General features: G+C 45.5%; 1 pseudogene; it reads right to left on the minus strand.

The window, feature by feature from the left end:
• Positions 1–3,075: 3,075 nt before the first annotated feature.
• LOC125554722 (cellulose synthase-like protein D4) overlaps positions 3,076–24,957 on the minus strand; it is a 46,990-nt pseudogene continuing 25,108 nt past the window's right edge.

A 24,957-nucleotide genomic window follows, 5' to 3' on the forward strand; every position in this document is an offset into this window, starting at 1 on the left:
AATAACTAAGTGTTGGAAGATTAATATGATGGAAGATAGACCCGGGGGCCATAGGTTTCACTAGTGGCTTCTCTCAAGAGCATAAGTATTCACGATGGGTAAACAAATTACTGTTGAGCAATTGACAGAATTGAGCATAGTTATGAGAATATCTAGGTATGATCATGTATATAGGCATCACGTCCGAGACAAGTAGACCGGCTCCTGCCTGCATCTACTACTATTACTCCACACATCGACCGCTATCCAGCATGCATCTAGAGTATTAAGTTCAAGAGAACAGAGTAACGCTTTAAGCAAGTTGACATGATGTAGAGGGATAAACTCATGCAATATGATATAAACCCCATCTTGTTATCCTCGATGGCAACAATACAATACGTGCCTTGCTGCCCCTACTGTCACTGGGAAAGGACACCGCAAGATTGAACCCAAAGCTAAGCACTTCTCCCATTGCAAGAAAGATCAATCTAGTAGGCCAAACCAAACTGATAATTCGAAGAGACTTGCAAAGATAACCAATCATACATAAAAGAATTCAGAGAAGATTCAAATATTGTTCATAGATAAACTTGATCATAAACCCACAATTCATCGATCCCAACAAACACACCGCAAAAGAAGATTACATCGAATAGATCTCCACAAGAGAGGGGGAGAACTTTGTATTGAGATCCAAAAAGAGAGAAGAAGCCATCTAGCTAATAACTATGGACCTGTAGGTCTGAGGTAAACTACTCACACTTCATCGGAGAGGCTATGGTGTTGATGTAGAAGCCCTCCGTGATCGATGCCCCCTCCGGCGGAGCTCCGGAACAGGCCCCAAGATGGGATCTCATGGATACATGAAGTTACGGCGGTGGAATTAGGGTTTTGGCTCCGTATCTGGTAGTTTGGGGGTACGTAGGTATATATAGGAGGAAGGAGTACGTCGGTGGAGCAATAGGGGGGCCACGAGGGTGGAGGGCGCGCCTGGGGGGTTAGGCGCGCCCCCCTACCTCGTGGCCTCCTAGTTGATGTCTTGACGTAGGGTCCAAGTCCTCTAGATCATGTTCATTCCGAAAATCACGTTCCCGAAGGTTTCATTCCGTTTGGACTCCATTTGATATTCTTTTTCTGCGAAACCCTAAAATAGGCAAAAAAACAACAATTCTGGGCTGGGCCTCCGGTTAATAGGTTAGTCCCAAAAATAATATAAAAGTGTATAGTAAAGCCCAATAATGTCCAAAACAGAATATAATATAGCATGGAACAATCAAAAATTATAGATACATTGGAGACGTATCAACAGCGTGGCAACACTGACACGTACGACAACCAGCGGTGCGAAGAGAATCAAGCTGACGCCAGATAGCAAAACTCGGTGCATAGAACTCATCAACAGTGAAGTCACCCTGTTGAAGAGCATGCTCCTGACGAACCACGGATAGGTATAAGGCATCACCAGAGGGCTGATAGCGCTGACGAAGTCGGGTCCACATCTCAAATACAGTAGAGAGGCCTAGAAACTCAGAGGCAAACTGAGGCAGAACACTAGCAGTGAGAACAGCTGCGGCACGACCATCATCATCAAGCCACTGAGTGTAACGAGACAGAGCTGCATGATAAGTCCGAAGTGCGTCCTCGTAGACCTGAACCTGCTCATCATAAGCTCGAACAGCAGTGTCATCAGCCTGCTTAGCTGCATCCTTCGCGGCCTGATTAGCGTTGGCGGCAAGAACCGGTGGCGTCGGCGGAGTAGGAGCCACAGGAGCAACCAGACATAGCGGACTGGGAACCTCGCCATAAAGAACGCCCCAAAGACAAAGGCCACGCATATGAATGCGCATGAAGCCAACAAACTCAATGTAGTTGGTACCATCAAAAATCAGCGGACAGCGAAGAACAACAACATAGCCCGAGGACAGAGACATCGCGCCTTTTTTTAGACTGATAATCAGGAGCCTAGATCTGCAGCAGCGGCAGGAGTCTCGATCAGGCCCAAGGAATCAGTGGTGGCCAACGATCAGGAGTCTCAATCGGGACCTGGCGACTGATCGAGAGCAGTTGGGACCCGGCTGCAGCAGCGGCTGGATCATGGGCGGGACCTGGCGGCTGGGTCACGGGCAGGACCGGGCAGCTGGATCGTGGGCGGGACCGGGCGACTGGATCACGGGCGGGACCTGGCGGTTGGATCCTCCCACTGGATTAGGACTTCAGGCAGAGTAGCGACCACGGGCGTTGATGGAGATCGAGCATTGGAGGGAGGGTGTTGACCAGTGGAAGAAGCAGCGGCAGCGGCTGCGACGCGATGGAAGAGGCCGCAGGAGATCAACGCCGGAACAGCACAGCCTGACAAAGGAGAAGGCTGGCGGCACAGGGTTGGATCGCACGAGTTGCCCATGCTAAAAAAACCTAAAGCTCTAATACCATGTTAGGAATATGCAACTTGTATTCCACTAGGGCCATAGGCCAGTATATATATACATGTATAGGTGCAGGACACATGCAAGAAACCCCTTATACAATGGGGTAAATATAAAAGGCTACATGACTATACATATACTACTCTAACAGTTTGCTTATTTGCCATTGAGGGCAGGACGGTCATTTTGGCCACTTACCAGATTGAGGAAACACTAGACTAACTGCTAGTAATATATAGGCAATAGAATTTGTTTGTGTTTGGTATATAAGCATTGCAGCTTTGTTGGATGGCAAATGAGCCATTGCAAATGTTGTCGATGGTATAGAAGCAATTTTCTCAAAAAAGAGAGTATTAAACTAACAGAGCCCTTGATTTTCCAGACGAGGACCTTTTTGCAAAAGGAGCATTCGGTCATCTTCCCTCTAGTCGCCCCGCCTTTTCCCCCTGCGCCGGGCTCAAAGAGAAAAATTCACTGTAGGTCACAAAACTTGAGCCGGATGACACTTTGGTACCACTACTTCAAAATACCCGAACTACGGTCCATGTACTTGCGCACAGGGTTCACTTTGGTCCGTATGTATGATTTCGTCTACGTATTCGCTGACTTGGCCGAGTCAGCGGCCGCCAGCTAGGCTTTGACCGCCACGTAGTCGATCCTAGGGTGAATACTACTCGATCCGGGGTGTCTTTTGCAAAAATGCCATGACCAGCTCACTATCCGTCTTCTTCCCCATGGTGGGCTTCCTCGGGAACAACTTGATCTTCTTCCTGCTGAGGCAGCCATGGTGCTTGGTGGCGCGCGGCGGGCTGAACCCATACAGAGCGGTGCGGCGGAAGATGCAGCCTGTGTCGACATACATGGGGCCCTGCAGCCCGTCCATGGCGCGCATGGCGACATCGAAGAAGATGAGGTTGTGGTTGGCGTACCGATCATTGGGGTCGATGCCCTCGAACCGCTGCGGGAACTACACGTAGCAGACGCGGTCGCTGCGGCGGTCGAGCATGTAGCACATCCCTTTGCGGAGCCCCGCCGAGTTGTGCACATAGTGGTCGCAATACAGGTTGAGGATGAAGGGCCTGTTCAACATGATGGCACTCGTCCTGAGCAGTGCGTTCATGGTGTCGGCCTTCTTGTTGTGGTCGTACCCGGGCCTCTTCTCACGCAAAATGTACACCAGCATCGGCAGCCGGATGTCCACGCCCGTCGTGTCGATCAGCGCGCCAGACTCCGCTGGATCATCGCCAAGCACAGGCTTCGACGTCGGTGGCGCATGCATTGCATGCGCGTTCATCAATCATTTGGAGAAGATACATGAGCATTTCAAATCGATTGAACAAGCATTCACTACAAAAAAATACACTTTCGTGATGATACGTGTTTATCACAGTAGGTCGCATTTTTTGTCATGCATGTACATCCATGACAAATTTATGACAGAATCAAGATAGTCATACATGTGCTGTCGTAGAAGTGTTCCATGACATTACCAAAATTATCATCACGGAAGTGTCCACTTCCATGACGATAAATCGTGCGTCACAGAAGTGCTTTCGTCAAGGGTGACCGACACGTGGCATCCACCATAACGGAACGCCGTTAAGCTATCGGGTCGGGTTTTGGATCCGATAACCCATTAACAGCCCCGACCAATGGGGATTTTCCACGTGTAAAATCATCATTGGCTGGAGGAAACACGTGTCGGCTCACCGTTGGGACAGATGTCATCCGCTCATTGGACCGAAGGCGCCTATGATACGGCGACACGTGGCACGACCCAACAGAGGCCCATTCTTGTGAAAAGGCCGGCCCGTTTGACTTGGTCAAAAGGTGGCGCGCCGGCCCACGGAAAGCCTGTTAACGGCATGTTCGCATATAGCCCATTTACAGCCCGCTAACCCAGGGCCCGTTACGCCCTTTCTGAATTAGGCCCAGTAGCGTCATCTGGGCCGTCCAATATGATTCAACCCGTTTTAACTTCCGGCCCATGTGTGGCCCATGACTTCTTTTGGCCCATATGAGGACCTTTGTAACTCTTGGCCCATTAACGGCTCGTGGTGAAACTGGCCCGTAATGAACAGTGTACACTTTATACCCATTAACGGCCCGTTATTCCATTGGGCCGTTTCCAGCCCAAGTTATCTTTCGGCCTTCTCAGGGCCCATTGATTCTTGGGATCATTTGCAGCATTCGGTTACATATGGCCCGTTACTGTCATTTTCTGCTCGTGGGCCAAATTCAGACCGTCGTTACAGTCGGCCCGTTTGCGGACCGTTAATATGTTGGGCTGTTTTCATGTAAAAAAACCCGTTGGGATGTTTTCATAGAGTTATCAAATACGGCCTATTAACGGCCCGCTATGGTCCACGAATAGTATGGCCCATGATTGGTGAAATGATGATACGCCCCATAGAAGGCCCATTGATCCTACGGCCCATATGAGGCCCATGGATAGTACGGCCCGTAGAAGGCCCATGGATCGTATGGCCCGTAGAAGGCCCATGGACCCTACGCCCGTAGAAGGCCCATGAACCCTAAGGCCCGTATAGAAGGCCGATGGATCCTACGGCCGGACGAAGGCCCATGGATCATACGGCCCGTAGAAGGCCCATGATTATTTTGGCCTAGTTACCAAAAATAGGCTATTGTGGCCACTAGAAAAAAACAGAAAAAGAACTGCAGTGAGTACAAGCAAACAACTAAACAAGACAATAAGGAAATAAATAAGCAAGCAATTAATGCTAGCCTATTACCGCTATTACACATATTACATCCACTGGGCAAGTTCGCCACCAGTGCAAATATAGGGAACAAAGAAGCACATTACATACACTGGCCGTCAAAATTGGCCACCAGTGCAAATAAACGCGGCAGCAAAACAAGAGCATAACTGAAACAACTTCAGAAGAGCTCAAGAAACGTTATCCTGGGTATCCACCATGCTGGCAATAAGCTTAGCAAGCTGATTAGCTTTGTCCTGTTTGGCGCTAAAATCCTCCAACGCTTGCTGTTGCACCAGAAAGTATGCATCTGAATGCTCCAGGAACTTCCGCAGTCCTTCCGCTTCTTATCGCAGCACAGCTGATTGATGTCTTTCAGCTTGTAGTTGAGACTCAAGAGACTGAACTAATTCAGACAGTGAGTTTGAATAGCTTGTGCAAGAGGTAGTGGCCAGTAACTCGAACACTAAACCAAGACAGGACTTTGGGGTTGTCTCACTGTCTTCAAGATAGTCTTCCTTAGCTGTTTTATCAGCTTTGTTGGAGACCAACAAGGATGTGTCACTATCCTAAACCTTATCTGCATTACTTCCTTTACCATTGCTTAATAAGGCACTCTTCCCCAATATTCTGTCAGCATTCTAAAAGAAGAAACAAGCAGACACATAACAAGTTTAGCATGTACTAGTATATGAAACTCATTTCGGTGAACCAGTTCATTAGTAAGGTGGACAGGATTAAACTACCAAGTCTTCTATTGCCAAGTACTAGTACATAATAAAAGCATCAAACAAACATATATCTATGTCCTATGGTCATTGCATTGTCTTGCCAAATCAAAATAGAGACACGGTTCAAATCATATTGGTTCAAGACAAAGCAGAAGTGAAAGAATACAAAGCGTGGGAAACTACACGGCACGACAAGATTTCAGATGGGTACCACGGGTCTACATGTACAACAACACTATTGGCTCTGTTGTGATGCTAGTAATGTGCATGATATGAAAGTCAACTGTATACAGAATTGAAATTGAAATCAACAGAGCTATTGATAAGAGAAAACCTATTAAAGAAACATGCGTGAACATACCTACTATGCCATTGGAGTTTTGATTGGATCCTTCAATTTAAAAATAAGTTTGTATGAGTAAATACAGTGATACAAGAGCAAAGCAATCATAGTTAAAAAAAGGCGCGCCTAAACGAGCGCTTAAGTGCGCCTAGGCTCTAGGCGTTGGCAAAACGTATTGCATATAACTATGCATAATTGCGCATAAGCATGCGCTTTGGTCAGTAAAGCGCAAGGCGGTGGAAAAACGCACAATTAGCGCCTGGCGCTTTTTCAAACTATGATAGCAATGGAATCTTAAATTAGAACAGTTGTTCTTCAGGTTTAGGCACTTGTTCTACATGAACAGAGTACAGTAAGACGCAAGAATATAATACTTAAAAATAGAAAATGAGCTCATAGACCTTACCACATTCTTGGTTCGGGGCCAGTACAGAACAAGGCGTTCCCAGTCATCGTCCAGTAAATGTGTCTCAGGAGAACATAAGGGAATTTGATGAGTTTGTTTGCCGGTGAAGTACGTTTTCTTCAGGTAATTCCGGTACTGCCACCAAGCATTCTTGAAGATAGTAGAGGTATTAGCACAGGTTACCTCATCCTGAGTTTCCAAATCGGTCCTTCTCTATAGAGAAAAATGGGAAAAATTTCTGTATTATAACCATCATGGAGGTAGGATGTATGGGACTAAGCAAAGTAATTGCCATGAATAACATTACTTACACATAACTCCTGGACAAACACCTGCAACTGGCATTTTCCTTCATCTTCAATATAATATTTCCAAGATGGGAAGATACGCACATACGATTTAACAACATCAAATGCGATAGATGCTAAACTACGACTAGCTGGTTATGCTTCCTCCACTGGAATAGGCGTACTAACTGGTGGAGTTGGGGTTCGCCATGATAGTACTGGCCCTTTGGGCACTGGAGCTGCCTTACTAACTGCTCTTGTTTGGGAGCTCTATGGTGGAGATGGTGTTGTGTCAACAGGAACTGGGTTACTATCGGCTAGGGTTGGGGTTAGATTGGGTGAAGCTGGTTCTCTGTCCATCGCAGTAGGGGTACAATCTGCGAGAGTTTGGGTTATGTGTGGTAGGGCTGGTTCTTGTGCATGTACAACCGGGGTGCTATCTCCACCAAGAGGTAGCACTGTTTTATTTGAAGACCGTGTTTTTAGTCCGCTAGATACTGGCATCACCCGCTCCAATTCAAATGGCTAATAAACAGGAAATATAGTTGAATGTACAGACATTGTATGAGAGACAGATGCAATAGATAGTGTGGAAAAAAGAGGGCATGAAATAGTTGACATGTATATTGTTTAACTAAAACGGATAGCATGACATAATTTCACATATATGATGTCTATCTAAACTGGATAGCATAGCATAACATAATTCAAAGATATGATGAATAACTAAACAAGATTGCATGACATAATTCACCTACATGTTATCTAAGTAATCAGGATCGCATCATTTAATTCACATATGTGATTTATATGCTAAACAGAGGGCATTCGATATGATGTCTGAACTAAGAACATGGTGTTGAATATTGTGTATATGATGTCTAGACTATGCAATGCAAGACACCGTATGCATGATATGAGTAGTATAACCGTGCCAAGTTAGAGCATACACCTCAGTGGGGGAATAGGACTGGTCATCTATCTCTGAATCCATCTCTGAGGAGCTATCGGGACCCAACAAGAGATCTGCTTCGACAGGTAGCACTGTCTGCTCTGAAGGCCTTGTTTTCACTCCAGATTTTTCCGTCTCCCACCCAAATGGCTGATTCACAGGAAGAGTAGTTTATTGTACAAACATTGTCGACAAATGGAAATGTAATGAAGAAAAGGATGGGCAAGATATCATTCAAATATATGATGCCTGGTTAAACAGGATGGCATTGCACATTTCACATATATTATGGCTGGCTAAAAGACATGAGACTGCATAATTCCCATATATGATATAGAAACTAAACAGGTTGCATTACAGAACATGTCTAAACTAAGCAGATGACATATATGATGTCAAAAGTAGGCACTGCAAGGCAACATATGCATGCTATTACTAACATCATCATGCCAAGGTAGAGCAAACACCTTGGGGGTAAATAGGAGTGGTCAGCGGCGTCTGAATCCGCCTCAGAACAGATATCTTCCTCTGGATTACAATCTGGAGAGGGGTGGGGAGGGTTTGCCATTGAACCCACCATGGAGCGATGTCTGCATGACATTGTATTGCCACGCAAAACTCTTCTCTTTTTCTCTACATGTTCAGCATGACTGTGTACAATATCTGACATGCATACAAAAAAATATGGTGAGATTATGTAAGGAGAGCATGCAGAAATTTAGAGCGATGGTAACAACCAGTGGATCGATGTTTTTCTGTTGAACCAAAATAGCCCTAATGGATCGACGTGAATGTATAGTAATAAGTGATGCAACAAGTGTACAACCTCTTTGCCGTAGCCGTGTCGACCTCAGCATCATTGGGTTGGTCGCTGAAGCAGTTGAGGCAGAGGTGGCTGTCGGAGGTGTGGAGGAAGATCTGAGGAATCTGTAGACGGCTTCCAGGGCACTGCTCTGTTGTGATGGATCGTTCTGTCATTGGAGCAGCTCCGGTGAGCCGTAAGACGTCAAGGCTGAAGCAGCACAAGACAGACATCGTCAATCTCAAGTGGGATTCTAATAGAATCTCCAATAGATGATGTAAAATGGATGTAAAATTAACATCACCAAAAACTACCTGACTACAACAGATGAGGTAAAAACTATTGACTCTGAACTTAACTGTCGAAACTGAAATTTACTGTGGAATCTCAATGCTACTGTCGAAACTGAACGCAATGGTAGCAGAGAGGCACTTGACATGTAGTTTAGGGAGGGCCTGCAGTTCATCTTCAACCTGCACCCCCTGAGCCGCCAGCCACCACCGGCCGAACCGCCGGCCCTAGCGTCGCCTCGCCGCCCCGAAACAACTCGCCACCACCGCCCTGGCCAGCCCTCTAGGCCTCCCCACCCTGAACCCTAAGATAGATAGTGGGGTACCTCTCCGACGAGCCCCTGTCCCCGCTGCGGGTGGTTCTTCCTTAACTCCGGTGAGCCCCCCAACCCCTGAAAATCGACTGACCCAAAAGTCGATTCAGTCGACTGAAGTGTGGCTTAATCAGAGTAGAGCAGCAGCACGAGCAAGGGAGAGAGCAGCAGCAGCAGCTGGGCGAGCGAGCAATCGAGCGAGAGCCGGAGCAGCAGCAGCAGATCCGTCTGGTATGGACGCCGCCACCGAAGGGGCCTCGCACTGGGGGAGAGCCACCGTGGAGATGTTGCCCGCGGCACCGGCTTCAAGGTAGCCACTCCATGGGGTGCGGGGTGGAGCACCGTCGGTGTCGGGAGGTCGAGTTAAGGAGAAGGTGCGATGCGATGAGTGTACAACCTCTTTGGTGGCGCCAAGTAGGCCTCGGCTTCGTCCGAGGAGTCGGTGAGGATGCTGCGGTTCCGGTGGAGCAGGTTAAGGCGGCGCTGTGGGGATGGAGCAGCCGTGATAGATGAGGCGGTCGTCGGAGCAGCTCCTTGGAGGTGGAGGACGGGGCGGCTGAACCGACGGGACGGCGAGATGGATGACGGATCCTCATCCGGGGAGGTGGACGAGGAACGTCGAGCTGTTGCGGTGGACGACGACGTCGGGGAAGAGGCTCCGGCTGGGCAGCGGTGACGTGGCGGACAGAGGAGGGTGGGGTTTCATGGCTGGAGCGGAGAGGTTATGGCGGCCTGGGATTTCAAATGGCGAAAAGGGGGCTATGGGAGGGGGTGAAGCATGACTTAGGGACGCGCTTGTCCAAAATGTAGGGTGTGTTACAAAAGTGCCCCCCACCAATTTGAACTAGCGGCCCTTTCGGCTCAGGGTTAGAAGGGGGATTTCGCGTGTCGGGATTTGGCAGCTGAAGGGAGTTTTCGCACGCATTGTAATTTCGGGATAGCAAGGCGCGGGTTGTGAAGGTGCCAGTTTTTGGGAGCACGATATCTGAATTTTCGGGATATAACAAGACGCGAGTTGAATTTTAGGGACAAGCCTAACGTGTAGTGATATTGTACTTGTACGTACCAAATCAATTCGCACTTCCCTCAACCAAAAAGAAAACGAATAAAATAAAACTATTCACACCACACAAAGAGAGAGTCTTGCCCTGTTTTACTATACAAATGCTATTCAAAGCTACTCCCTCCTTCCATCTATATAGGGCCTAATGCGTTTTTCGATACTAACTTTGACCAAATATTAGAGCAATGATATATGACATGCAACTTACACAAAGCACACCATTAAATTCGTCTGTGAAAGGTTCTTTCAATGATATAATTTTCACATTGTGCACGTCATGTACTATTAATCTTGTCAATAGTCAAAGGCGGTCTTAAAAATCTCATTACGCCCTATATAGATGGAAGGAGGGAGTATGAATCCATGTTATGTCCGATTAAATTTTTTCACTTGCTGTATAATGCATGTAACCTACTCATACCAACATTTTAGTGCATTCCAAATGTCTATACTACCGCTGCAATTCGAACTAAATTTGAATTCGTTTCTCTATTTCAATAAGAATCTACAATCATGATTGTTGCCAACTTCAACCATCATAGTTTCCTTGCTATCCGCCAGATATAAATCGGACGGCCTATAATGCAGGATGGCAGGCACACCATCATCAACAACTCCGTTTTTTTATAAGAGTAGAGATAAAATATATTAAATGTAGTATAACATGTTCATAACTACACCATGTGTATCACCGTTATATATATTCACACATGCGTCGGTTTGAAACACTATGATAAATTCTTCAAATATCCGAATTCGTTTTTATAATGAAGTATATATGATCTCTATTCGTCTTTTACACCCACACAACCCTCTTATCTTTGTAGCTAGCGCTAACTTTCTCTTGTGCATGCACACGCCCGCATCCCTCTCACCCTCCCTCAGCATTCTCTAGCTCCATCGCGCAAATTCGTCTTTTCACTTTAGGTCGTTCACCCACGGTGTGTGTAGGCCCCCCAGCTCCTTCTTTACGGCACACATCGATCGATATGCCTCTCTAGCCAGGTGTGCCTAGCACAAACACAAGCTTCCCCTCTTCTCTTTTCACCGTCCATGCCTCACTCCTACCACTCTTTTCATCGTTCTCGTACTCGCACACTCCTCCCCCTCGATATAGTATGCCTCTCGTACCACCTCCTACATGCATCCCTCTATCTCTATCCTTTCCTTGTGCCTCATTTGCTTCTAACGCACACATGCATGTATACCGATCGATCTCCTAACATATACCTAGATCGACTTTAACTACCCCCCCCATCGATCGACGGACCTCACAAGTTATGTCTCTCCTTTCTCTAACAAAGGGCGATTAATCTTTCTATGTAGTTACGTGTAACATCCCAAATTTTCAATTTGGAATGTTATACATAGATCATTCTTGCATATCATATTTTATTGCATTTCATCTCGTGATCCTCGAAATCCTAAGCAACGCAAGGACCCTTGGAGAGAGTTGGGGATTTCCCAGATTCATATTTGATTTTTATCAAATATTGAAACAAGGACTTTTGTTTTTAATTATTTTTCTCTCCGAAAATATTTCATATTAAAATATATGAGAGGAGATAATATGACTTCTCCAAAATAATTGAAATGTTGGAGGAAAAATATTAAAATCAAATATTTTATTTTATTTGGATTTTATTTGCGTTAGAAAAATTGCACGTTTTAAAAATTGCATTTTAGGGCCAAGAAAATGTTCATCTCGTTCTAAATATTTTATTTAGACGGAGAAAATTTGTTTTGGCATTTTTAGATTTTCATTTTATTTTCTAGGATTTTTCTTAGTTTTTGCGGAAATATATTTTTTTAAAGGTTTCCGGACCCAGCTGGGCCGAAGCCCAGCCGGCCCGTCCCGGCCGTCTCCCTCGCGTGCGCGCCGTCGTGCGTAGCTCGGATGCCGAGGGGAGTCCGAGCCGGACTCCTCCCAGGGCGCCCCCCGCCCAAGCAAGCCGCTGCCCCCGCCCCCTTTAAAGGCCGGCGCCAAGCCCCGCCACCACCACCACCCCGCCGCCCCGCACCCCGCTCCCGAGTCACGCCCCGCTGCCTCCCGCGAGCTGCCGCCGCTTCGCTGCCCCGCGCCGCCGCCGCCGCCCCGCTGCCCGTGAGCCCTGCCGCCCCGCGACCCGAGCCCCGCCTCGCCGGAGCCAAGCCGGAGGTACCTCACCGTCGTTCGGTTTTTAAAAAAGAAACCAATCCAGTTTTTTTTAGAAAAACCCTAGCCTGTTTTTTTCGGTTCGCCGGTTTTTTTCCGGTTTTTATTTTTCGCGGACGTTTGTCCGGACGTTCGTTTTAACGAACGGTTTTCGCCCGTTAGTTACAGACAACGAACGCTCATTCGTTAGCCTGTTCGTCAGTTTCCTTTTATCGGATTATTCAGCGATTATTTCTGATCGCGATTTCTGATCCGATTTTCGTTCTAGTTTATCTTTTCGCTCGTTAATCGGAATCAGGCGATTCAAGCGCCTAGATCTTCATCTCAAGACCTTCTTTCCACTTAACCAACTTGCACAAGTTTTTGCTACTGTAAAATTTGACCTAGGTCCAGATTAGTAAACAAATCTTGTTTCTTTCGCCGTTTGAGTTTCATTGCTCCGTTTGATTTGATTCTTTTTGAAAACCAGAGTTCTTAAGTTGAAATTTCTGGTTAGATCTTCTTATTTGAGATTTACCCGTGTTTCTTAGCTTGATTGCTTATGTAAGTTATTGTTTGTTTACGATAGAATTCCCGGAGTGCGAAGCGTGTTATTTGGAGTCTCTATGTTACGCGGATCGTCAGCAAGGCAAGTAACACTTTGATCATATCCCTTTATCACCCAATTTTTATGCATTAGTTCCAATCCTCAAACATTGCATAGTTAGGATGTCATTGACATGTGGGTTGGGAAGTAGCTGATGAGGTAGAACCTATTACCCTGTTACATTCAAACCCCTGGGAGTTACTTCTACGCGTTGCTTATATTGCTATGCTATGCTCGTAGACATGGTTTGGTTGAGTGAAATCCATGACATATGTGAGATTGTTAATTAATGGTTCAAATTAAGGTGGCAACTTAAATACACATCTGGGTGGACTGAGGCACCTGGAGTACCTAGTGATGCCTGTATTTTTGGAAATCCCGGAGTACCCGTGTGATCTTCCTATGGACCGCCACCCAGGCTCAAAGGGAGCTGAGATTATTCATGCTAGAAACTTACGTGTGCAGCCACAAGCTATTATGGGCTCTAGCATAGTTGAGTAAGTTACGTGAAGCTCTTGAAGAGGTGGATCAGCAGGTAGTGGGTTTGTAGGTTTGGTATGATCTGCCCGGAGTAGAGAGTTAATGTTTCTGAAAGACTGTGTCTCGGTCATCCGTTTCTCAAACACCCTGTAGTGCGAGAAAACCAATGGACGAGATCGAGACTTGTGGGGAAAAGTGCGCAAACCTCTACAGAGTGTATAAACTAATCACAGTTAGCCGTGTCCCCGGTTATGGACAATCTTGAGTATCTAGTACTTGGAGTATCTTAAGTATCTCATCACCCTAAAAATAATATTGTTGGGTTGTTAATCACCTTAATTGGGATTGAGTTGGAGGAACCTTCTCAATGATGTTTCAACTACCATGATAGTTAAATTAAAATATATTCCTTTTTTGTAGGGAAAAATTGGCTTTCCGCAAAACTATAACCATAGAGCTTTCCACCAGCCAAATATGCATGTAGTGATAGCATTATTCCGTTCCTGCTCTACTGTGTTATTTTGCCAGCATATTCCATGTGCTGACCCGTTTTTGGGCTGCAACGTATTATGTTGCAGTCTTTTCAGACGAGGAGTAAGGTTCGTTAGGTCATTGCCGTGCAGCTCAGCTATGCCGTTGGAGTTGATGGACTCACTTTATCTTCCAAGCCTTCCGCTGTTATCGTATTAGATGGCCTTAAGCCATATTTATTGTAATAAGTTCTCTTCGGAGACATTCGATGTAATAAGTGTGTGATTGCTACTCTGTTATAAATCCTCAAGTACTGTGTGTGTCAGCATTACCGATCCAGGGATGACACTGAAGCACAGAGACTTGACCGTTTGAGGTCGGGTCGCTACATTACGTCTGCTTACCACAGCCACATTGTCCCCCTCATCATTCGTGCATGCCTCCTGACCCATCTCTCACACGCATGTGCACAGACAACAAGCAGCCATCTCCTCTCTTATTGATATTGCGGGCGTGCCCTTCGTTTGTCTAGCAAGCCTATCCCACCATTTGTTAGAAGCAACTCCACTACCACCCCCTCCAACACTCTAGCTCTGTCTCTCTCCCAACCTTATTCCTCTCCTGCACATATGCATGGATGCCGATCGATCTCCCTTAATACATGAGGCAGATCGATCTCCTTAATACATGAGGTAGGCCTCTCTCCTCCTCCACACATATACCAGCCATTGTACCTCTATAGTTAATTGGGCCTCCCTCTTCCCCGACCACACACCGATAGTCGAGCGTTGTAGGTAGGTATCCATGCCACAGAGACAAACTGCACATGTCCCATCTCATGTTCCAGTAGGCCGGCCACTCTATATCTTTGACGTGGGCACACACAAATTCGATGGCACTCTTTATCGATCGCGCGCGCACACACACACACATCATCCCTCTCTTCGATTCTATGGACACCTCAAGATGCATTTGTATGAGTAGTTTATCTTGTGAGAGAAAAGGTTGAACGAGGGAAGGCCTTATTTGCGAACATGGAGAGACGTGTGGGTATATTTTGCAAAATTGCCATAGTTTCTTCCCTATCCGTTAGATATAAATCCGACGGCCTATATTGCAGGATGGCACGCACATCATCACCAACTCTGTTTTCTACTACCTCCGTCCGAAAATACTTGTCATCAAAATGGATAAAAAGAGATGTATATAAAACTAAAATACGTCTAGATACATTTACTTTTATCCATTTTGATGACAAGTATTTCCGGACGGAGGGAGTATTTGTCTTTTTAGAGATTTCAACAAGTGACTATGACCGGACCTTACCAACATACTCAAAAAAGTAGACCATAATTTTGATGTTACCCTCTTTTCTTGGCGGTGCAGTGCCATCTGGATACCTCATAAATAAATAAAGTACTACATGATACTAATATATGATACATGGCGCAAGAGTACTAAGTATTATTAATACAGTTTTGCTAGAACTCGTCTAGATGAGATATAATTTGGTCTCATTCATATTTTATAGCCATTGGATGTGATGCTATATAAGATGGATGTGTGCTGACGTGGGTTGTATTTGTTCTTGTGTAACGAACTGACCACTGCATGGCATGTTTGATAGTCTCAAGTCATTAAAAGCATACAAGCCCCGCATCTCTTCTTGGTTGATTCCTCTATTTATGTTAAAACATAAGAAACAACGTGAGAGTTAATGCACCACGCCTATGTGTTTACTATTTGGTTTTCGTAAGATGACTTAATACCCACCTAGACGGAGGGAGTATTTGATTTGACAGCGGGCGGCGTAGTTCCCGATACGGCTTTAATGCAGATGAGGGAGGGAGTAGCGGTTCCCGATATGTTGAACGGACAATGCGTCCTCCTTCAATTAATGCATGAGGGAAGTAATGGGAGGAGGTCCGGGAAAAGAGGCTGCACGATGTGAATACAACATAGTTTGCCCTCATTGCCCTCATATAAAGGCGCCCCTCCATTCCAATGCATCTACCACATCGTATGCACCTAAGCATTTGCCTAAGCACCTACACTAAGCGCAAAAGAGCTCACTCTAGACCCATGGCGGCGATGCTTGTGAGCGGCCAGCGGTTGCGCAAGATGGTCCACGACGCCGGCCTGCGGCATGGCGCCGAGGATCGTCTCCAGACGGTGTTGGAGACTGGCTGGTGGATGGCCGCCTTCGACGCCAACTACGACTCTCAATTGGACCAGATGATCGTTGCCACCAGCAACAAGTTCACCGTCCTCAAGAAGCTCGTGAACGACATCGCCGTACTCCTCCAGCCCGCGCGCCCGGGCTCCTCATTGCCTGCTACCCTAATCGGCCTCCATGGCCGGAACCTCTTTCAAGCACTGGTGGCCCTGCGACTGCCTGCCGACGCCATGAAGAATGTCCACCTGGAGGTCGCGCTCGCTGTGAGGTGCCTCGCCCTGCAAGAATTCTTCGACCTACACATCCACATGTACGAGGAAATCGTGTACATAGGTATCTAAAAGGCCAGTGAGGACGCTACGACGTTGGCCTTCCTCCACCAGCTGGAAGCCTTGGATGCCTTTGCTGAGAAGCACCTCGACCTCGCCACAAAAGCCGTCGCTCCTTAGCCGCCGGTCGGTGGCCCGGCGCACTAAGTTGAGGAGGAGGAGGTCGTACGTTCGTGGATCCATCTTTCTTCTTGCCTGCTGTAACCACCACTGCGATCGCATCATCGTGGTCTTAATTCTTATTGTGTTGTTGCATTCTTGTTACGGTCAATACCGACATGTGCGATCCCTTTGCTTAATTATATGCATCACTTTAACTAGTACTCCATCCGTCAATTTATAAGTTGTGCTTACCTTTTCCATCAACTTCGTGCAACGCGCGGGCATCTTGCTAGAAACACTAGAATATGTCTATATAATCCGTATGTGATAGTCCATTTGAAATCTCAAAAAAGACAAATATTTAGGTACGGGGGAGTAATATATTAGGAGTATATCAAAACAATAGTGATTTCTTTCAAGTTTGTGAACAAATACTACTATTCTACTACTTTGGATCTGTCGCAACGCACGGGCACATTGCTGGTAAAAGGAAAAGGCCTGCCGCGTTCGCGTCGCACCCCCACACGCCCGGGAATCGGGAGTACAACACGGCCCATTCGGCACAACACATAGGTTAGGGAAGGCGTGTTGCCTAGAATTTTCACTTTCATGTGGGACCGCCGTTGAGCAAACCGACACCCCGCCCGCCGCCGGGTTGGAAAACAGAAACGAGGGGAAGATCTAGCTGTAGCATGGAAGCCAAGAAATTTGGTGCCAGACGAGGCTCGTTGATAGAGTAGGAACATTCCGTACTGGTACTAATCCTACTAGTACCAAGTTTGTACTCCTAATACTATATTACTAGTACTACTACTATACAACTAGTACGTACGTGCACGGCACAACATCGTAGGAACAAAAAACGGGAAGATCTTGTTTTGGGTGATTTATCTTTTTTTCAATCAACGTAGTATGAATAATATGATGTGGGGGTCACCCATGAAGCTTATGTGGCTTGGTTTCATGGCTACGGAAGGTTAGAGAAAAATAAATAGATGATGTGTTTAGAGTGCACTCCACTAAATAGATATATATACTTTGGATCCATTGCAACGGACCGGCACATCTATATCTATACCCCCTATATAGTGTGTGAAAAACTTTGAAAGTTGGTCGTTGGATGAAGCCAATCCGATGGTACAAATATGGCAAATCCGAGCACTACTGGCTGTTGGATATCATCCACCAGATTCTGCCACATGTATAATCTAGAAGACTCCATGGTTGAACTTAATTCATGACTAAGGGCCTCTTTGATTCATAGGATTGCAGAAACACAGGAATAGGAAAAAAGTAGGATTGGAATGGCATGTTCATTGGATCCCTATAGGATTTGAGTTTGTTTGATTGTGTCACATGAAACACAAAGGATTTCTTTCAAGAGGTTGGAGTGCATGTTAGAATTCCTGTGAAACGTAGTACAAATGAATCCTTAGGAAAATATTCTACATGATTCAATCATACGAATCAAACGACCAACGTAGGAAAATTCCTAAGGATTCTAATCCTTCAAAGGTCCTATGAAAATCCTTTGAATCAAACAGACCCTAACTTTGCCACAAATAAGCTTAGGCAAAGTTATTAGTTCTTCAAAACGACAGAAACAAGTTGGCAAGCCTAAGGGAATCTTGCCACATTTTTTGTGTGTATGTCATGTGGGGCCTTAGTGTGGCTTGCCTAAGGTGTGGCTTGAACCAAACACTCACCTAAGTTAATCAAACTTGCCTAACCTTACATTCCACCAGATTTTGCCACATGTTAGAATCCAGAAAGCTCCACATGTGAAGCATAATGTACAAACCACTAGAATCTCATGCGTGCAATGCACGTGTACCTTACTAGTACTAGTTGGTAGTAGTAAGAAACAAATTCCAGTTTTGGCACGAGATCGTACTGCGGGAGCACCACAAGGCCTGCCGCAGGAGTTACATTTCCCTCTCGGGGCCCACGGGACCGAACTTCAGTGGCTTAGTGCCCGGCCTATGAGTCAATGACATGCAGACTTTAAATGCAGCTGGCCCACATGTCATTCTCATGGTGGTGGCGTGGTTCACGACTCACTCATTCGAGATGAACCGGCCGGTGGTGGCATGGCCGTGGCGAGGGTGCCACGGCTGGGCGTAGGGGCGTTACGAGGCATAGATGGCCACACCGGCGGGTACTACCTGTAGTAGTACATAAGTACTCCAGCTGAGGATTGATGCCCGAGACGAAATGTGTCACAGCCGCTGGATGAAAATTCGATGGTGCGGGAGTACGGATCAGAGCACAGCAACGGAGCAGGCAAACCGCGTCCAATCGGGTGTGTCTGTGGTAGAAAGTTGATGGTCGCCGCAGTTCAGCTGGCCCGCATGTCATGCACACAAAGGCAGAGGAGCGGTGGGACCGAAGGATGAGGGGCACATCGGGGGATGATGATCCCCTGACGTGAACAATCCTACCATTCTATCACTGACATGTGGGACCCATAAGCGTGGGTCCCACCTGTCAGCGAAGGGAAGGCAGGGCAAGGCAGTGATTGCCATGTCAGAGGATCCATGTCCACGACGGGGGACGTCGTGCCGTGGGTTGGAGCGGCGTCGTGGGAATCGCGTGTGGGTGTGGCAGTGGTAGAAACAAGAAACGTGATGGTCAACGTGGTTCAACTTCCATGGACAAGCTGTCATGTCTGCTGACACATGTATATCAAAACTAGAGTGTTTATATTTCAAGCACGTGAACAAGTATTATTCTAGTACTTTGGATCCATTGCAACGCATGGGCCAGCACATTGGTAGTAGTAGTGTCCATCTCTATCTCTAGAGGCCTTCCCTCGTTCATCCTTTTCTCTCATAAGATAAACTACGCACACAAATGCATCTTGATGTTCCATGGAACGCACGAGGATGTTTCCTTGGGGGTCTCTCCAGCGCGGCGTGGCCGTAGTTGCAAGTTGACGCCCCTTGAGATGCCGATGTTGAGGGGCACTCGGATTTCCTCCGATGAGCAGGTAAGATGAGTTTGATCACATAGTAAATGCATTCTAAAGACTACTTCTGTGTCCATTTAATAATTCTCCCCCTGCCCACTATTTCATAGGTTAGGCTCGGTGCGAGTGGAGATTGGCTTGCATATGTATAGGAGGGTACCAACATCAATTTGCACAACATTTACAACGGTGACACCGTTCCCATAGAACCTTTGTCCAACATTGGGATCAGCCATGCAACGGGCCACCGCATGAATTGGTACGATGGAACCACGGTGAGATTGAATAAGATAGCACAAACCTTGCACATGGCGGTCAAAGGCGGACCATGCTGTCTGCGGCCGACTTGTTGCCGTACGAGTAGGAAGACGTTGTGCTCCTTTCGAACCGCATCTTCGTGGTGACAAACCAGGGAACTTATTTTGTATGGGACACATCCTACGATATACTCCCTCTCTCCCAGATTTTTTTTTGAATCTTTTCGTTTTATAAGTTTCAAATTCAAATTTAGAGCTCCCCATCACATGTTGAGATTACAATGTCCATTAAATCATTGCGTGCATGTATAGTAAACAAATCTCGAGTTTGGCACGAGTTCGTGCTGCGGGAGCACCACAAGCCCTGGCGCAGGAGTTACATTTCCCTCTCAGGGCCGTCGGGACTGAGCTTCAGCGCCTTACTACACCTACCTTTGAGTCAATAACATGTGGACCCGATAGGTGACTGGTCCACATGTAATGCTCCCGTAGGCAGAGAGGCAGTGGAGCCAAGAGGGGTGAGCCGCAGGTCGGGGGACGTGTGGTTTCATGGGTTCGAGCGGCGTCGTGGGAATTGCAGGTGGCTATGGTAGAAACTTGATGCTCGCCGCATTTTAGGTTGCCCACATGTCATGCACACAAGTTGTCATGTCTACGGACACATGCACTGCATACCGATCACTGGAAGGAGTAGCAGAGAAAGCTATATATGTGGATAAATAGTTCCTTATAGTCAAGCAGACCCACGCTACTACTCTATTCCAAAGACATGCACACCATCGAAATAGTCCATCTATATCAATATACACCGAGAGGGAATATTTTTTACAAGAGAGGAAATAGTTCATCCATCCATAATGCCCTCCTGCTGGTGCAACCTTTTCTTCTTGTTGTTGTTCTCATTCTCTGTGGGAGACGGCTTCGCAACAAGCTCTTTGGACCTTGCAGCTATCTGAAACTCACACGGGCATCGAGGGCAGCATATTTTATCCGCTCGTACGTCAAGGAATTCTCCCATCCAGACGACCTTAATGCCACCGTCTCGTCACCCTTCTGAAGATTTGTACCGAGCACAAAATTTGCTACATCGAATAGGGATGGTGTCTGTTTATCACAATCTTCTACAGGAATTTTGATTCTGGTTTGTACGTCAGTGATGCTTTTCAAATCAAGGTTGTACCGCATCAGCTTCTGTTTGTCCCCTTCGATGGCTGGTAGATAATAGTTTTTGTAATCTGAAAATATAAAAACAGCAAGGTAATGAATGATAAAAGTGAGCGTAAACGGTATTGCAATGATAGGAAACAAGGCCTAGGGTTCATACTTTCACTAGTGTAAGTCCTCTCAACAATACTAACATAATTGGATCATAAAACTATCCCTCAACATGCAACAAAGAGTCACTCCAAAGTCACTAATAGCGGAGAACGAACGAAGAGATTATGGTAGGGTACGAAACCACCTCAAAGTTATTCTTTCCAATCAATCCGTTGAGCTATTCCTATAGGTGTCACAAACATCCCTAGAGTTCGTACTAGAATAACACCTTAAGACACAAATCAATCAAAACCCTAATGTCACCTAGATACTCCAATGTCACTTCAAGTATCCGTGGGTATGATTATACGATATGCGTCACACAATCTCAGATTCATCTATTCAACCAACACAAAGGACCTCAAAGAGTGCCCCAAAGTTTCTACCGGAGAATCACGATGAAAACGTGTGCCAACCCCTATGCATAGGTTCATCAGTGGAACCCGCAAGTTGATCACCAAAACATACATCAAGTGAATCACGTGGTATCCCATTGTCACCACAAATATGCACGGCAAGACATACATCAAGTGTTCTCAAATCTTTAAAGACTCAATCCGATAAGATAACTCCAAAGGGGAAACTCAATTCATTACAAGAGAGAAGAGGGGGAGGAGAAACATAGGATCCAACTATAATAGCAAAGCTCGCGATACATCAAGATCGTGCCAAATCAAGAACACGAGAGAGAGAGAGAGAGAGAGAGATCAAACACATAGCTACCGGTACATACCCTCAGCCCCGAGGGAGAACTACTCCCTCCTCGTCATGGAGAGCACCGGGATGATGAAGATGGCCACCGGGGAAGGATTGCCCCCTCCGGCAGGGTGCCGGAACGTGTCTAGATTGGTTTTCGGTGGCCACGGAGGCTTCTGGCGGCGGAACTCCCGATCTATTGTGTGTTCTGGAAGTTTTAGGTCACGTGGGTATATATGGGTGCAGGGAGGACGTCGGAGGAGCCACGGGGGTCCCACGAGATAGGGGGCGCGCCCTAGGGGAGCGCCCCCCACCCTCGTGAGCACCTCGTGTCTCCCCTGACGTGGGGTCCAAGTCCATCAGGTGTGTTTCCTTCCAAAAATAACTTCTCCAGTTGATTTCGTTCTGTTTCGACTCCGTCTCATATTCCTTTTCTTCGAAACACTGAAATAGGCATAAAACAGCAAATCTGGGCTGGGCCTCCGGTTAATAGGTTAGTCCCAAAAATAATATAAAAGTGGATAATAAAGCCCAATATTGCCTAAAACAGTAGATAATATAGCATGGAGCAATCAAAAATTATAGATACGTTGGAGACGTATCAAGCATCCCCAAGCTTAATTCCTGCTCGTCCTCGAGTAGGTAAATGATAAAAAGATAATTTTTGATGTGGAATGCTAGTTGGCATAATTTCAATGTAATTCTTCTTAATCGTGGCATGAATATTCAGGTCCATAAGATTCAAGACAAAAGTTCATATTGACATAGAAACAATAATACTTCAAGCATACTAACAAAGCAATCATGTCTTCTCAAAATAACATGGCCAAAGAAAGTTATCCCTACAAAATCATATAGTCTGGCTATGCTCCATCTTCACCACACAAAATATTTAAATCATGCACAACCCCGATGACAAGCCAAGCAATTGTTTCATACTTTTGATGTTCTCAAACTTTTTCAATCTTCACGCAATACATGAGCGTGAGCCATGGACATAGCATTATAGGTGGAATAGAATGGTGGTTGTGGAGAAGACAAAAAGGAAGAAGATAGTCTCGCATCGACTAGGCGTATCAACGGGCTATGGAGATGCCCATCAATATATATCAATGTGAGTGAGTAGGAATTGCCATGCAATGGATGCACTAGAGCTATAAATGTATGAAAGCTCAACAAAAGAAATTAGTGGGTGTGCATCCAACTCGCTTGCTCACGAAGACCTAGGGAATTTTGAGGAAGCCCATCATTGGAATATACAAGCCAAGTTCTATAATGAAAGATTCCCACTAGTATATGAAAGTGACAACATATGAGACTCTCTATATGAAGAACATGGTGCTACTTTGAAGCACAACATATGAGACTCGCTATATCATGGTGCTACTTTGAAGCACAAGTGTGGAAAAAGGATAGTAGCATTGCCCCTTTTTACTTATTTTCTTTTTTATTTGGCCTTTCTCTTTTTTGGGGACAATGCTCTATTGAATGGTGATCATCACACTTCTATTTATTTACAACTCAAGAATTACAACTCGATACTAGAACAAAGATGACTCTATATGAATGCCTCCGGCGGTGTACCGGGATATGCAATGAATCAAGAGTGACATGTATGAAAGAATTATGAATGGTGGCTTTGCCACAAATACAATGTCAACTACATGATCATGCAAAGCAATATGACAATGATGAAGCGTGTCGTAATAAACGGAACGGTGGAAAGTTGCATGGCAATATATCTCGGAATGGCTATGGAAATGCCATAATATGTAGGTATGGTGGCTGTTTTGAGGAAGGTATATGGTGGGTTTATGGTACCGGCGAAAGTTGCGCGGTACTAGAGAGGCTAGCAAAGGTGGAAGGGTGAGAGTGCGTATAATCCATGGACTCAACATTAGTCATAAAGAACTCACATACTTATTGCAAAAATCTATTAGTTATCGAAACAAAGTACTACGCGCATGCTCCTAGAGGGATAGATTGGTAGGAAAATACCATCGCTCGTCCCCGATCGCCACTCATAAGGAAGACAATCAATAAACACCCCATGCTCCGACTTCGTTACATAACGGTTCACCATACGTGCATGCTACGGGAATCACAAACTTCAACACAAGTATCTCTCAAATTCACAACTACTCAACTAGCATGACTCTAATATCACCATCTCCATATCTCAAAACAATCATCAAGAATCAAACTTCTCTTAGTATTCAACACACTCATAAGAGAATTTTTATTATTCTTGAATAACTAGCATATTAGGATTTTAAGCAAATTACCATGCTATTTAAGACTCTCAAAATAGTCTAAGTGAATCATGAGAGATCAATAGTTTCTATAAAACGAATCCACCACTGTGCTCTAAAAGATATAAGTGAAGTACTAGAGCAAACAACAAACTACTCCGAAGGATATAAGTGAAGATCAATGAGTAGTCGAATAATTATGCAACTATGTGAAGAGTCTCTAACATTTAATAATTTCAGATCTTGGTACTTTATTCAAACAGCAAGCAAAGCAAAATAAAATGACATCTAAGAATAGCAAACATCATGTGAAGAAGCAAAAACTTAGGATCAACCGATACTAACCGATAGTTGTTGAAGAAGAAAGGTGGGATGACAACCGGGGCATCCCCAAGCTTAGATGCTTGAGACTTCTTGAAATATTATCTTGGGGTGCCTTGGGCATCCCCAATCTTGAGCTTTTGTGTCTCCTTAATTCCTCTCATATCACGGTCTCCCTAAATCTCAAAAGCTTCATCCACACAAAACTCAACAAGGACTCGTGAGATAAGTTAGTATAAACCATTGCAAAAACCTTATCATACTCTACTGTAGCAAATCACTAAAATTATTATTCAACATTGCATACTAAATGCCTCTGCATATTTAATAGTCCTATCCTCAAATAGAATCATTAAAGAAGCAAACATATGCAAACAATGCAAACATAACAGCAATCTGCCTAAACAGGATAGTCTGTAAAGAATGCTGCAACATCCATACTTCCCTAACTCCAAAAATTATGAAATAAAATTCCCACTATAGTAAATTTATCAGATCTTAATATGCAAAAGGTTTGAACATTTTATCACATTC

Source organism: Triticum urartu, chromosome 4A, assembly GCF_056163025.1.
Source record: "Triticum urartu cultivar PI428250 chromosome 4A, HENAU_Tu73, whole genome shotgun sequence".
Classification (NCBI taxonomy): domain Eukaryota; kingdom Viridiplantae; phylum Streptophyta; class Magnoliopsida; order Poales; family Poaceae; genus Triticum; species Triticum urartu.